At 42.2% G+C, this 17,055-nt stretch overlaps 1 protein-coding gene across 2 annotated transcripts in view; it reads right to left on the bottom strand.

The window, feature by feature from the left end:
• LOC128736919 (mitochondrial glutamate carrier 1-like) overlaps positions 1 to 17,055 on the bottom strand; it is a 208,778-nt gene that overhangs the window by 140,721 nt on the left and 51,002 nt on the right. The gene's annotated exons all lie outside the window — the stretch shown is intronic.

Raw genomic sequence — 17,055 nt, 5'->3', positions numbered from 1 at the left:
CCACCGACAATTTCAATACCAACTTTCAACGAATAAAAATCAAAGCCGAGAACATCTATGTACCCTTCCAAGTTAACCAAAATAGCAGTAATAAAAATTATAACATGCCCTTCTCGATGGATAAGCTTCTGAAAGCACTTGATAAGGTACACGGAAAGTTTTCAGGAGCAGATGAAATTGGCTATCCAATGTTGCAAAGACTACCGTACACCGCCAAAAAAAAAACGCTGCTGAACATAATAAACAACCTATGGATAACAGGAAGCTTTCCCGAAGAATGGCGAAATAGTATTGTGATCCCAATTCCGAAAAGCGGTCGAAGTGCGAATAAACTTGATGGGTAAAGACCTGTCAGTCTAACCAGCTGTATTGGAAAAATATCCGAAAGGATGGTCAATCTGCGTCTCATTACTGCTTTGGAAGAGAAAAATCTGCTTGACTGGCGCCAGTACACCTTTCGGACAGGACAGGTCGCCATAGGCGGCACTCGATCTTTACAGTTTAGTGAAGAAAATGGAATGCCGCAAGGCATTCCCCCCCCCCCCCCCCCCCGACCCGTCCAACATTTGCAAGGACCAAGATAAAATTACAAGCAGCAATTCGTGCTGCCTTAGAATCTGGCAACTCCAAACACGCTCTAATACAAAAACTAGAAATAAAAATTAAAAACCGACAGGATATCACCTTCTGTTGGATACCTGCCCATTGTGGCATTATTGGCAATGAAAAGGTTGATCGATTAGCCAACCAAGGGTTTATAGGGCCAAGGGCCAGGATAACAACATCGATCCGAGACACTTTATGCAATGACCGCCAGGCAGAAGATCGGTTAATCAAATTCCTTCATGACACAAATTTGTATGATAGCATTTAGAACCAATGTACTTAAATTATTAAATAGAGGCGAATGCACAAAAGTGTAAAACCTCTCAAATAAAATAACAACAACAACTATTGGATTCAATCATTCGCTCTTCGGCTGTCGAACTGTACGGTTGTATTGTTGGTTTGCTCAGGAGTGTTCGTGCACCACGAATCAGTACCGTTTATGCAAACATCAACCGTGTACAACCCTGGATGATGATCCACAGCCGATAAAGGGAACATTCGCGAAAACTGATTCGAGCAGTATATAGCCATTTCGCTCGTCTCTGACTTCCGGGCTCTACAGTATAAAAGCGTCGCCGACACACTCAATGCTTCTCTTTCTACGCATCTGGCAGCAGCAACGAAACGTCATCTGTAGTGTTTACGTTCAACCCGAAGCAAATTACAAGTGCAAATACAAATTGTATCATATTGAATTGTGAATTGAATTAAGAAATCTAGTGATAATGCAGTTATAGAGTTTATAGAAACTAAGCGTTTTACTTACCTGCACAATTGTGTGAAACCTGTAAAGGAAACTGAAGTGAAATAATTTACCTGTAAAGTGGAAGAAGACTCTCGAACTCGAATAATGAACACACTCACCTGTAAGGAAGAAATACTCACCTATAAAGAAGAAATACTCACCTGTAATAAATTTACTTACCTGTGATCAAAAACCTAAAATAAATCGCCAAATTAAGTACTGTACGTGGCTCGAACAAAGTGACTGAATTTCCAAGTAGTGACGTGAACAATTTCTACTGCTCTCCCTGTGCAATTCGACATATGGTCCTTCGAACCGGATGCAACGTTGAACTCCGTTGCCCAGCATTTTACTTTGTGATAGTGCGTCGTTTCGTCGCCATTCTAGTCTCTGGTTGGAAGCTTTGTTTCGTCGCCATCGTTACCGCTCACTGTGAGCGCCATTGCTACTGCTGCTGCCTGAAGTTTTGTTGTACGCCATCGCATACTGGGTCATCTTTTGGACAGATACAACCGTTTTGGGGATTCAACTACGCCTGCCGTTCTAGAATCTACGCTTTGAGGAGAAAAGAGCCAACTGCTTGTTCGTGGATGCATTTCTAGCCTTGCAACGGCTAACTTTCAAGGCATTTTAAAGCCTTTACAAGGTAATTGGCTTTCCAACTCTTTTATTTGCCCTGCTTGTGCTGCGCGGTCTTCTGCCTTTCAGATTCCGCCATTTCGTTTGATTGGTCGACGAGTTATCCTGCTACAATGGCCACCGAGCGCCGCATTAAGACGCTGAAGCTGCGTCAAAGAAGCCTGCTGACGTCATTCAACTCCATCAAGCAATTCGTGGCCGATTACAATGAGGAAAACGACGCCTTTGAGGTTCCAGTACGGCTTGAGAGCCTCGTCAAACTCTGGGATGACATGAACGCGGTTCAAATGGAACTTGAGACGTTGGACGAGGCCAATCTGGACGAGCAACTGAAGCTGCGAACGGAAACCGAGTCAACTTACTATCGGATAAAAGGTTTCCTGTTGGCCAACAATAAATCTAACAATTCGTGTATGACAGTTTCTACATCAAGCCACATCCCTCTGTCATCCGCGCATATCCGTTTACCTGACGTTAAACTACCGGTGTTCAATGGTGATCTAGATTCGTGGTTGAACTTCCACGATTTATACTTGTCGTTAGTGCATTCGTCGGTTGAACTTTCGCTGATCCAGAAGTTTTACTATTTACGGTCGTCATTATCTGGTGATGCTCTAAACCTTGTACAATCGATTCCAATTAGTGCTAATAATTACGCGGTCGCTTGGAAATTATTGGTTGAACACTATCAGAATACGTCGCGTTTGAAACAGACCTATGTAGACTCGTTATTCGAATTCAATACGCTCAAACGGGAGTGCGCGTTAGACTTAAATTCACTGGTAGAAAGGTTCGAGGCAAATGTGAAGGTGTTACAACAGTTAGGTGAACAAGTGCAATTCTGGGACATCTTACTGATCCGCATGCTGAGTAGTTACCTCGATTCCAAGACGAGAAGAGACTGGGAAGAATTCGCCTCGACTAAAGAAACTCCTTCCTTCAAGGATTTGACGTCGTTCATCCACAGAAGGGTCACCGTGCTGCAAAACATTCAAGGTGGTGCAGCAGAACTCCAACCATCCATCCTCGTGAAGAAGTAGACACCTCGAACAGCAGCCAGCCACGCAGCCAGCAAGCCCGAGTTTCGACAGTGTTTTCTCTGCAACGATTGCCATCCGCTGTACTTGTGTCCAACATTTACGAGGTTGAATACAGTCGACAAGGAAAAAGAAGTCCGTCGTCTTCGTTTGTGTCGCAATTGCCTGCGTACAGGTCATTCAACCAACGACTGTTTGTCTACCAGCAGTTGTCGAAAGTGTGGAAGCAGACATCACACACAACTCTGCATCGAGAGGGTCAATCTATATGCAACGGAGGAAACTGCCACTGAAGAGCGTCCATCGACGCCAGCACCATCGACTAGCTACCCAGTTACTGCTACAATTTCTGCTATTATTGGGGAATCGGCCTGCAATGCTTCCGTAGGTCACGGACAGAAAACAATTCTTTTGTCTACCGCTATTGTCATCGTCGTCGACAACCAAGGAGTCGAGCATGCAGCACGGGCGCTGTTAGATTCCGGAAGTGAATGCTGCTTCATGAGCGAATCGTTTTCGCAACGAATTCAGGCGCAGCGACAAAAGATTCATCTCCCTATCGCCGGCATTGGGCAGTCTGCAACGCATGCCCGGTACAAGCTACACACCACGATTCGGTCCCGTCTTAGCAAGTATACATACCCTCTTGATTTTATCGTTTTGCCGAAGGTTACCATCGATGTTCCATCTACTTCCGTTGACATCTCTTCTTGGGAAATTCCGCCCAACATTCACCTAGCCGATACGTCATTTTACCGCACTGGTCCAATCGATCTTGTCCTGGGTGCGGAAATATTCTTCGAGCTATTCAACGCTGCTGGCAGAATTCCACTTGGCGACAACCTTCCCGTGCTCATCAACTCCGTTCTCGGTTGGGTAGTGTCGGGAAGCTCCGCCTACGTTCAGTCTACTACTCCAATCATCGCCAACGCAGCCACCATGCCAAATCACACGCTGATGGAGCAGCTCACCGAAGAAGACAACACCGCTTTCTGCTATCCCGCGAAGGCCGCTTGCAAAAAATATTTTCGACGAACAATTATGCACTCCTCCGACGACCGCCATGAGGTTCGGCAATCGATAAGGCACAACGCATCATCCAACCTCGTTGGCAATCACCGTTCCGTACCTTGCCATCTTCATCGACATTGCCATCGGGAACACAACGCAGACCTACATCGTCAATTTCGGACCTCTAAGAAGGAATGCTACACGATGGGTCATAATCAATGTACATTTGACCAACATAAACTCTCAACACCGTACCACCATCGTCAGCAACACGCTTTCGTACACAAGGGAAATACCACGACCAACGACCGACGACTAACGACCGCAAATTCTTGCTACAAACAGTCTGGACCCTCAAAGACAAAATGTGGGAACTTGTCCCCACGCTTAATGACCGCTGGCATGAACATCAATCGCAACTAACTCGTTAAACGGAATTACGCATCGACTGCTACGTTTCCCTATCAACGCAACGCAACAAGTCAACGCAGAAATTGGCCAATTCCACAACTCAAAACTATCCGATACTCTGAAGTCATCGTAGAGCAACATAAAACCCTGTAATCATCGTCCAACTAGTCGCAATCATCCGCAACCATCGATTAGTCAGTGGCAAAATTCTCCCCTCCACTTGCCTTCACACTCCGCATCGTAGGCTACTATCGACGATTCACCTGAAATTGACGAGTAAATTCATCTTCTCTGGGCAAATTTACCTACCTAACAGCAGAAAAGCAAGTCAACTGCAGCATCAAAGACTACTCTGTGCAAAGGCCAGCCCGTTCCATCTAATTTTATCCGCGTTACTTACGACGTTGGTTCTTAGGGGCCAGAAATCCACCAAATCATTTCCTTCGTGTAGTATCCATCCAAACATCGCAGTCCACCGGCTCCCAATCTTGTCTGCTGCTGATTGCACTATCAGCAGAAATTTCATCACCAACGTAAACAACGACGACAGCCGGCAGCAAATCGCCTAGTTTCTCGTTCCTGCGTTGGTTTCGGGAATCCGATGCCCTCTACTCACCTGGTCCAGTCTGCTGTACCTGAAATGAAACTATACAAGGCCCTCTGAATCTAGGGACAAGGTGAGAACCTGTCCAATTAATTATTTTACAAAAAAACCGCTACTGGGTCTTCATTTTGATTTCATCCCAATAGAAAATTTTGACAGATGCTGTTTTACGCATCTATCGACCAAATAGGATGCCGAAGAAATCAACCAATTAATCAACCGACTTCGTCGGATCGCGTTGGGTGGTTGTCTCCGTCACCCGACGCATTGGTATATTTAATCTGTTACCGTCGGGTAACGATTAAATCAGATGATGATCGGTTTACTCTGTACAGAATGATGTTTTGACAGCTAAGTCTGATTGATTTTTGAACAAGGCCAGTTTACTTCTAATTTACTTGTTCTTTATTTGAATAGTTAGGTAAGTATCCTTTACATAAAAAGACAGCTGCATTGAATTTGTAACTTATTATCGCTATTTTAGTTGGAATTTCGCACTGAAAATTATCGTGCGACAATTTTTTCCTATCGGATTGTGGAGCCACACAACGGAAATAGAGGTTAGGTCCAGTAACAAGCTGCTCTTGACTCGGTTTATATCTTCCTTAAAGGAACTCCGTCCGGATCTGCGTCGCCGTCAATAAGGCATGGAATCGAAAAGCTCCTGCGACAAGTTCATCTCCTTTGTCACGATGGGAACGGATTGGTTCTGCGGAGGAAATTGATCGATTGGCTTCATGAAGGATGAGCAGGTTAGTGAAATTAAACTATAGGAGTCAATATAAGTGTTCGTGTATGTTCCGCAGAAGAGAGAAATTTCTTCAATGAACAGCTTTTTTCGATTCCAATTAATTACCTTCTGATCGTTACAGGTTGTCATCGCGCCGACGTCGCTCGTGCTATTTCAAGCAGTCTTCTTCGTTCAACTCGGTCTTGGGCCGCTGGTCGCTAATTCTCAGAAGTCGAAAGTCGCTTTTAAACTGGTCGAGCGATCCCGCACGGTGGGCATCTCTGTTCCTGAGGCAGGAGGAGTTGTTGAAGAGGGCCACTTTCAGGGCATTATTAGGAGCATTTTTATTAGAATTAGGTTTGGTTCTATAGACTTCAATATAATGCTCAAATTGATCCACCTATTTTGTCTGTATTGATAAATTTTATGTCCCGAATAATCGACCTATTTCGTATGGTTCCGTAGGTTACAAAATTTTCTCCATCGATTAATCCACCTATTTCGTATGATTTACGTATTTCGTCATCTGATTCCTCCACCGATTCGATCGGCTTTGGTAGGCAAGTTAACTACATACACCAATTAATCCACCTATTTCGTCGATATATTGACAAATTTTATCTCCCGATTAATCAACCTATTTCATTTGGTTCCATCAGACACCTTTATTTCATCACCCGACTAAACAGCCAATTTAGTCGGTTTTAGTCGATCGATTAAACATACCGACGAATCGGTAGATCGCCCTGTTAAACTCCCATAAGCGTCGTTGCAACAATCGGCCGATTCGTCGGGTCCAAAATCGGGCGATCCAGCCGACGCGAACCTACTAAATCGGGGGAAAAGTAGGGGGGAGTAGGGGGGAACAACTCCTCCTGCCTCAGGAACAGAGATGCCCACCGTGCGGGATCGCTCGACCAGTTTAAAAGCGACTTTCGACTTCTGAGAATTAGCGACCAGCGGCCCAAGACCGAGTTGAACGAAGAAGACTGCTTGAAATAGCACGAGCGACGTCGGCGCGATGACAACCTGTAACGATCAGAAGGTAATTAATTGGAATCGAAAAAAGCTGTTCATTGAAGAAATTTCTCTCTTCTGCGGAACATACACGAACACTTATATTGACTCCTATAGTTTAATTTCACTAACCTGCTCATCCTTCATGAAGCCAATCGATCAATTTCCTCCGCAGAACCAATCCGTTCCCATCGTGACAAAGGAGATGAACTTGTCGCAGGAGCTTTTCGATTCCATGCCTTATTGACGGCGACGCAGATCCGGACGGAGTTCCTTTAAGGAAGATATAAACCGAGTCAAGAGCAGCTTGTTACTGGACCTAACCTCTATTTCCGTTGTGTGGCTCCACAATCCGATAGGAAAAAATTGTCGCACGATAATTTTCAGTGCGAAATTCCAACTAAAATAGCGATAATAAGTTACAAATTCAATGCAGCTGTCTTTTTATGTAAAGGATACTTACCTAACTATTCAAATAAAGAACAAGTAAATTAGAAGTAAACTGGCCTTGTTCAAAAATCAATCAGACTTAGCTGTCAAAACATCATTCTGTACAGAGTAAACCGATCATCATCTGATTTAATCGTTACCCGACGGTAACAGATTAAATATACCAATGCGTCGGGTGACGGAGACAACCACCCAACGCGATCCGACGAAGTCGGTTGATTAATTGGTTGATTTCTTCGGCATCCTATTTGGTCGATAGATGCGTAAAACAGCATCTGTCAAAATTTTCTATTGGGATACATCGCTTGACATGACCAGACGTCATCCGCACCAGAGATGCCAGCTCGACCAACAACATCATCGCTTTTCAGTATACACGCTACTACCAATCTACCCAAATGAAAGTACCATCCACTCACGCTCGTCGGATCGACTTGGGGAAAACCAGAAATTGGCATTTCTGAGGGTAGGGTGTACAACCCTGGATGATGATCCACAGCCGATAAAGGGAACATTCGCGAAAACTGATTCGAGCAGTATATAGCCATTTCGCTCGTCTCTGACTTCCGGGCTCTACAGTATAAAAGCGTCGCCGACACACTCAATGCTTCTCTTTCTACGAATCTGGCAGCAGCAACGAAACGTCATCTGTAGTGTTTACGTTCAACCCGAAGCAAATTACAAGTGCAAATACAAATTGTATCATATTGAATTATGAATTGAATTAAGAAATCTAGTGATAATGCAGTTATAGAATTTATAGAAACTAAGCGTTTTACTTACCTGCACAATTGTGTGAAGATCCGGGAAACCTGTAAAGGAAACTGAAGTGAAATAACTTACCTGTAAAGTGGAAGAAGACTCTCGAACTCGAATAATGAACACACTCACCTGTAAGGAAGAAATACTCACCTATAAAGAAGAAATATTCACCTGTAATAAATTTACTTACCTGTGATCAAAAACCTAAAATAAATCGCCAAATTAAGTACTGTACGTGGCTCGAACAAAGTGACTGAATTTCCAAGTAGTGACGTGAACAATTTCTACTGCTCTCCCTGTGCAATTCGACAAGGAGTATATAATAGTTTAGTGATCAATTGTTCAATAATTCCAGCTTTTGTGAAGATCTTTTTACCGACAAGTTTGAAAAGATAAGTATTCTATTGTTCTCTCGCGTTGTGTTCTTATCTATTGCTATTAAACTTAGTTTGAAAGTTTTTTTCCGGAGCATTTAAGCTCCACCAAGGAACCATGGACGGGGACGAATTAGTCCCCAAAAGAGTTAGACGTTACCCAGAATTTATGAAAGGTCCCTTCAAAGTGTTCATTAGGCAGAAAGAAAAATCGATTAACGTGCTTCTTGTATCTGCGGAATTGCAAAAGCGTTTCAAAACGGTGAAAGAAGTCCGAAAAGTTACGTTCAGCAAGTTGAGGATTGTGTTTACCGACCGGGAAGAAGCGAATAGCTTTGTTCAAAACGAACTATTAAGCCGGTTATACCGCGTTTATGTTCCGGCAGAAGATATAGAAATTGACGGCGTCGTTTACCAGGCTGACCTTCCTGGTGATTACGTTATCAAGGTTGGCACGGGGAAGTTCAAAGATTCTCGCATTCCTTCGGTTTCGATCTTAGATTGTCATCAACTTGCTGAAAGCCATGTAAAGGATGGCAAAAAGCATTATTCTTTGTGTCACTTTTATCGCATCACGTTTGAAGGCCCAATCATTCCTGATTACCTTGAAATTGATCACGTTTTAATTCCGGTACGACTATACACCCCAAAATTGATGCTGTGCGATAAATGTTCTCGTTTTGGTCACACAGAGAATTTCTGCGCGAATAAACCACGGTGTGGTAAATGTGGTGAAAACCACAAGGAAGGCGATGTACAACAAAGGAGAATATTTGTATACTCTGCAAGGGTTCTCATGATTCGAAGCGAGACTGGCAATTATACAAGCAACGTGTTAAGCTTACTAAAACACGAGTTTTGCAGAAGTCCAAAATGAGCTACGCGGAAGTTATCCGCTCAGTTGTCTCTAATGATGTAGAACATGAGAACTTTTACAATACGCTTAGTAATCTCTCAGACGATGAGTATGAGTTACCTAATGGTAGTTTGACTGGCGCACGACCTCGTAAACGGAATTGACTGCTTTGCTATTTGTGAAACCATGTTAACATCTGATTTGTCTTTCAATGTTCCTTCTTATAATATTGTTCGTCTAGATCGTGAATCGAGAGCTGGCGGAGTACTGCTTGAAATCAAGCAATCCTATTCATATCGTAGAATTGAACTTTCAGATGTGTCTCAGATTGAAGCAGTGGCAGTTACTGTAGAAGTTTCAGAATAAGAATTTTGCATAGCTTCAGTGTATATTCCACCTCTTCCAAGTAGACTGAATCCCATCAGTTTGAGAAACTTAGTTTCCAAATTATCTCGTCCATTTTTCTTGCTAGGAGACTTTAACGTGCATGGTTGCTTATGGGGTGAACCATACGATGATTCCAGAGCAACAGTGTTGTATGATATCATAGATGAATTCAGTCTCTCTGTATTAAATACCGGTGAAATCACACGTATTGCTTGTCCTCCTGCTAAATGTAGCAGAATTGATTTATCTCTATGTTCATCATCTATAGCGCTTAATTGCACTTGGAATGTGATCAATGACCCTGCCGGTAACGATTACCTTCCTATCCACTTGGAATATATGGCTAAATCCCAAGTCATAGCTCAGCCTCCATTAAATATTTGCAAAAATGTCGACTGGATTTGCTATAGAGAGGAAGTTTCCAGGGGTATACAAAATGGACGGGTCCCTCCAAATGAAGAAGTTTACCCATTCTTATCAAATCTCATGATTGAGTCAGCATATCGCTCGCAGACTAAACCAGTTAATACCAGCCCTAACCGTTCAAAACCCCCTACTATCTGGTGGGATAGCGAATGCACCGAAATAGTTAAATGTCGGTCTGCAGCGTTCAAACGCTTTCGCAAGTCGGGTTTATTTGGGCATTTTTTGGAGTATAAGAAGATTGAAGCACGAAGTAAACAAGTTTTGAAATCAAAGAAGCGAAACTATTGGAAGACGTATGTTGAGTCTTTAACACGTGAAACCTCCATGTCGTCTCTTTGGTCAACTGCTCGCCGAATGCGTAATTTTGAACCACGGCCATCCAATGTTAATGAGCATAATGCTAATTGGATTGAGGAATTTGTCGACAAAATATGTCCTCCTTTTGTCCCAGTTGGTACTCAATCATTTGAAAACGCTTCCGACAGTTTTGGATTTCTCGATCAAAGTTTCACATTAACAGAGCTGGAAAATGCTCTGTAACAATTCGTCGCCCGGTATAGATAATATCCGGTTTTCTTTAATTAAGAATCTCCCTTCTCAAGCATAAGATCTGTTGTTGCTATCCTTCAATTGGATGTTTAGTAATAGCGCTATTCCTGAATCATGGACCCATGTCAAGATTGTCACAGTTCCTAAACCCGGTAGAAATGTTAGCTCGTATGATTCGTATAGACCTATCGGTTTGCTTCCATGTGCTCGAAAGACGTTGGAAAAAATTATTCTTGGTCGCCTAGAGTGCTGGGCAGAAAAAAATAAAATTCTTTCCCCAACTCAATACGGCTTTCGTCATTCACGCAGTACTAGAGACTGCCTAGCTCTTTTAGCAACCGGTATTCAGATTGCATTTGAGTCGAAAAAGGAACTTGCGGTGGTTTTCCTCGATATCAAGGGTGCTTATGATTCGGTCCTTATCGACATTCTTTGTAAAAAGCTTAATGAATTGGGTCTTCCAAAGCTAATGAATTCATTGTTTTATTCTCTTTTAAGATCCAAACTGCTTTATTTTTCATATCAGAATGAGATAAAGGTTGTACGCTGTAGTTCACTTGGACTGACCCAAGGTTCAGCATTAAGTCCCTTATTGTATAACCTTTATGTCTGTGATATAGACCGTTGCATTGAGCCCGATTGTATTTTGGTTCAGTATGCTGATGACTGTTGTGTTTGGCAATCAGGAGGTAATAGTACTTTAATGATATTGAGTTTACAACAAACTTTATCGAATTTATGTTTGTGGGCTGATAGAATTGGTTTTGAGTTTTCAACTTCCAAGACAGAGCTAATCATGTTTTCGCGGAAAATTAATGCCTCAACCAACGTTGCCAACCTTCCAGATTTGTCTGGATTTTCCAGACTTTTTGATGCCCAATCAGACAAAAAAAGACGTTTTCCAAACATTGTCTTTCATTGGAGCAAATGGCAGCCAGACTTTTCCAGACACTTTTATTCTCGTTTTCCAGATTTTCGTAAAAACCGGTTGGTAACGCTGGCCTCAACATCTATCAACAGACGATCGTTTCCGCAAATGTAGTTGATGTGATGATTTCAACGCATATAATGTCAGTTGAAGTAATCTCTGGCGTACCACCTCTATACAATCGTTTATGCGAGTTGAATTGCCGATATTTGGTTGGTAATCATATCAGGTCTACTGGATTGATGAAAAAGTTAGATCTGCTGTTTGATTTAAAACCGGAGTCAAGATTTCTGACTTGCTACCGCGAGTGTTTAACGATACCATCTTCAGAAGCTACCTTCCTACATAGCTTTGATTTAGATTTATTTGAAAGGATGCAGGAGGTGTTAACGGATACTTCCTTAATGGATGAGCTTTCCGGTATTCCTATACCTGGTTTTGCGGTACAAGTGCGGATTGTTTCTGAACGAAAAATGGCTGCTTATGAAGAGGAAAATATACTCTTCACTGATGGCTCTTTAATAAACGAAAATGTTGGTTTTGGTGTCTATAACGTCAAACATGAAGTTTGTTTTAAGTTGGATTATCCTTGTTCAGTCTTCACAGCCGAAATATCAGCTATCTTATACACTTGTCAGTATATAAAGTCACTTTATCCAGGTAACTTTTTAATCTGCACCGCGCGCGAGCTCTATAGAAGCCCTGCGATCATCGGTTAGTCACAAGAGTTGTCAAGCTGTATTAATGCTTAAGAAACTGTTCAGATATTTCCAAGAATATCATTACAATATCTTAATTTATTGGGTTCCGTCTCACTCGGGAATTATGGGTAACGAATCGGCGGATACTTCACCTAAGCGAGGGGCTTTCAATGGTACCATTTTCCAACGTGAAAATGAACCAAATGATTTCTTTCCACTCTTGAAAGACAGTGCTTTGGGTAGGTGGCAACAACAATGGTCGAAGAGCACCTTAGGAAGACATTGTTATAGTGTTCTTCCGTCAGCTAAGAGAAACCCATGGTTCTCTGGGCATGAATTCAACAGATCTCTCATTAGAAATTTCTCCCGAATAGTTTCCAATCACTATTTACAAAATGCTCATCTTTTCAGAATAAAACTGTCATCTACCAATATATGCGATTGCGGTCAAGGCTACGGTGACATTGATCATATCGTTTGGCGTTGTAATCAATACAGCGATCTTCGTGCGGTTATGTTGAACGACCTGAGACAGGCTAGAAGAAAGGCTGGATTACCAGTTCGAGACATAGTTGGAATGAACGATGCGACCTTTATGAAAATCATTAATAATTTTATTGTGAATGCTAAAATCCTTATTTGATATATGTAAAAGACTCTCATGATCATTTTTGCTCTACTAACCCCAAATGAATCGCGGGTAACCGATTCCCAAAACTAATATTAGTATAGGCTAGGTTAAGTTAGATTAAGATTTCCTCCATCCCCTTCTTTGTGCGAAAGTGTGAGTGAGAGTGTGTGTGTGTTTATGAATGTATGAGTGCATATATGGGCGTGAGTGAGATACAATTAACCCCGAGATGCCGCGGGTAATCGGTAACCCAAAACTAACTATAGGTTAAGGTTTAGCTGAAAGATGTTTTAATTATTTGATGCTCGGCTGTATAATACCTATGTGTAAAAATTGCCTTCTAGTTAAATAAAATTAAAAAAAAAACAACTATTGGAATATCATTGCTAAGTTGGTTAATAACATTGGTAAGTTGCATTAATAACATTGGTAAGTTGCGTAGAGCACCATCGACTTCAGCACTCGAGGCAGTAGTGTTATGGAGTGTACCTTGAAAGTTTTCAGCAAAGAGAGCGCATTTTTCAGCTAGCGAACTGCCATGACTATCACCAAGAAACATGTCAACCGGTAGCCCCGCTTCTTTACGTTTGGTATTTACGAATGACCAAAATAACATAGGATTGCGTCTAAGATTGTTCTGCATTCGAAAGGTGTACTACTTGTAGGGGTATCGGTTATATTTTCGGTAGACGCTGCTAATACGGTTGAAGTGTAGTTTAGAAATTGGACATCGTCGTTTGCAATATGCTCGCAGAGCTGAGGAGCGCTGTCTTTTTAACAGCCGGAGATGCTGATTAGTCCAAGGAGCTTTTCGAGCTGGTCTTCGATAAGGAACAAAACGAGCGATTGTTGACATAATAGCCGAGTTGAAATATTCCAGGGCTTCATCAACAGGCGGGGAGGACTCCAGAAACTGCCAATCAATTTGAGAAACGGCAATGTTCAGTGACTCAAAATCAGCTCTGCGGAAATCCAAACTCGGAATGTCTGGGATATCCACGAATTGTACCGGCTCTGTTAGACTGACAGAAGTGTCAAGCGCTGGCTGATTTGAATCGAGTGGTAGCAGTGGTTCACTCGCTTCAAACACTTCACATAAAGCTGCGTCATTAACGAGTGCCCATTCGAGCAGGCGACTGTTGCCATTAGTTACATGGTTAATTTGCGTTAGGTTGTGTAGACTTAACCCATCCAATAGCGTGGAACATGCTGCAGATATGTTGGACTGTAGAAACTCAGCAGTAGGGGTACCATCATCCATACGTTTCCACACTATTCCGGGTTGATTATAGTCTCCGAGAATAATCGCGCGATCACTACCGTCTAAGCGTGTAAGAATGGAGCCAATTGAACTAATATGATTTTCTATGGAGACAAAATCAGATCTACGGTCGGGTGGTAGGTAGATAGCAAAAACTGTCTTCTTCATTAAGATCGAGACACAACTTTCGTCACATCGGCATTAGTTATATTGGGTTGAAAGCCGGATAGATACAGCCACCACCTAGCCGGGCGGGGAGCGGGTGTAATATTGGCAACCGACAGATCACTAAAATCTATCGTGCTAGTGCCACGATCAGCCAAATCTCGCGCGGTTTGATCATTATTCAACTCTACGTTATCAGCGCGACGACGTTTAACTCCTAGCTTGGGCCAAGATGTGACTGTTGAGCTTTGTTCATTACGGTTTTGCATAAGACGATCTACTTTGTCACTTAGCGATCGTTGAAATTGATTTGAAATAGCAGCATCCATCGGTTGAGCCGGCAAGTAATTTAACTTCTCAGCCAAATAGGTACGGATACTTTTGCCATTCAATTCAGTTTTGCAGGGTGGGCACATAAATATTGCTTTCCGAAGGCTATAATATGGGATAGTACTGGCAGTAAGGAATAAGTGGATAATGTAGATCAAGCTTTGAAGGAAGGGTAAACCCCAATACACACAAGCACGCATAAAATTTAATAAGCATATCGCTCATTCAATAGCGATTAGCAAAAAGAAATGCAGTGCAGATCATACAGCAAAACACCCGGGCGATATCACAATAGATCAACTATACTGGTCGCAGTGATGAAGAAAAAAAACACAGGAAAAAAAATGATCATTTTTCGGCCACTTCCTGTGATCGGATCATTACAAAATTAGTATCAAAATAAACGCAAAAGACTGCAAAATCCAAATCTGATATAAAAAAATAATGATTTTTTAAAAATTTTTAGTCGTTTATGCTCAGTAAATGCTTGGGAATCATTGTTCATTTTCAATGCAACGAAACCGTTTATAAATGATGACGATACACTAATAACACTGACGAACTGACATGACACATAGAAGAAAATCCTTTAAAAACCATCGTCCTACACATTTTGCTAGCACACTAGCACCCTCTGTTATGCGTGTTGCGGAGGCCAGCGATGCATCAACTTTGCAGCTTCTATAGACTTGGTGATCAGAAGCACTGTCTTTTCCCACAAAAATATCCACAAAGCCACCTGGAGATCACCAGTATAATCAATATATATAGAATGCCAGTGTCGCTGCAGTGCGCGTGGTAAACATCACACTTGTTCAGATAATGTATTTACAGTATATATGCATATGTGTGTGTGCCTGAGATTCATCAAAAAGGAATCTCATTGTCAAACTTTGACAACCAGTTTAAAATTTCAAATATGGCTGCCAAGTAATGTGATTGGAAACTTCACTTGCTGCAAATTTCTGAAAAAAATCGGTGCAAAAGGGCGCAGTTGTGGGATTCAATTCATCCAGACGAAAAGAAAAAGAACGTTTAAAAACATTTCACTGGCATGAAAACACAGCGATGAGCGCACTGATGACAACACCAACGAGCGCACAGATAAAGAACAGATAAATAACAATGAGCAACTTTGACAATGAAGTTCCCGATTCACAGACTTGATACAGATTGTTAGCATCATGTTTACCACAATGAGTCCCGTAGTAAAACAGCGACACTGGCATTCTATATATATTGATTCTACTAGATCACCTAACCAACGAACTTTGAACCAAATCGACCATATTCTCATCAAGGGCCGGTTTTTCTCGAACATCACCAACGTATGCTCCTTACGGGGTGCAGATATCGACTCGGATTATTATCTTGTAATTTATACGCCCTTCTCGGTTAAACATTCGGCAGTTAAACAACCCGCCAGTTGTCGAAAACTACGCGTGCCTACTGGATAAAGCTCTGCCTTCTTCTGTGAATCTAAATGTGGATCTCGAAAATGGATGGAGTATGATACGCTCGGTCGTCAACGAGGCCGCAATCGCGGGGCTAGGAGTGGAAACCTCAAGTGCACGAAATGATTAGTTTGACGGGGAATGTGACCAAGCGATCGAGAGGGAAAAAAGAGCTTAGAAAAACTGTCTAAGCATAGCCACGAGAGAGAATTTAGCCAAGTATTAACGAGCGCGGAATGATTTGACCAGGAAAAATCGCCAGAAGGAGGACAGAGATCTTGAGGAGCTGGACAACAATTCCGGGTTAATGACAGGCTTAAGTTTTACGAAAAAGTAAGGGCTACACACCTAAATCGGACATGTGTAGGGACGAGGAAGGGGATCTAATCCCAAACGAGCGCGAGGTGGTCGACAGGAGGAAGCACTGTTTCGATTGGCACCTCAACGGCGATATAGCAATAGGAGACGCAACGGAAGTTAACCGTGGAGTGTCTACAAACGACAACTGCGTGCCGGTTCTCGATCTCTAAGAGATCTGGCGAGAAATTCATCAGCTGAAGAATGGGACTACCGGTCTGATTAGCGCTTTGTACATCATCAGCTTTGTGCGGCGTATGCTCATTGATCAAAGCATCTTGCAGAGGAAAAAATAGGCTCAATGCGAGAGTGCCAGAAGCTATGCAGTCTTTAAAAAGCCTGTAAAATATTCTCAGCACCAAACTGATTAGCAGAAATCATATTATACACAAGCTTTTGAAAACCATTAGAAAGTTACTTGTGTTACATGAATACTTAGTTAAATAAATTAATTAATTGATTCGAAAGAAAATTCAGTAACATAAACATTGATATATTCCTTGAAACAAACGGTTTTCTGCATAATAACTTGGCCTCCCTCTAGAGGCGAGTGAACCTATTAGATTTAAAACTTCTGTAATAAAAAATGGCTTGCCACCCTCCCCCCCACCACGGAAATCC

The sequence above is a fragment of the Sabethes cyaneus genome, chromosome 2, assembly GCF_943734655.1.
Source record: "Sabethes cyaneus chromosome 2, idSabCyanKW18_F2, whole genome shotgun sequence".
Classification (NCBI taxonomy): Eukaryota; Metazoa; Arthropoda; class Insecta; order Diptera; family Culicidae; genus Sabethes; species Sabethes cyaneus.
The sequence above is the reverse complement of the archived record's forward strand: the minus strand, read 5'-3'. Positions and strand labels throughout refer to the sequence as shown.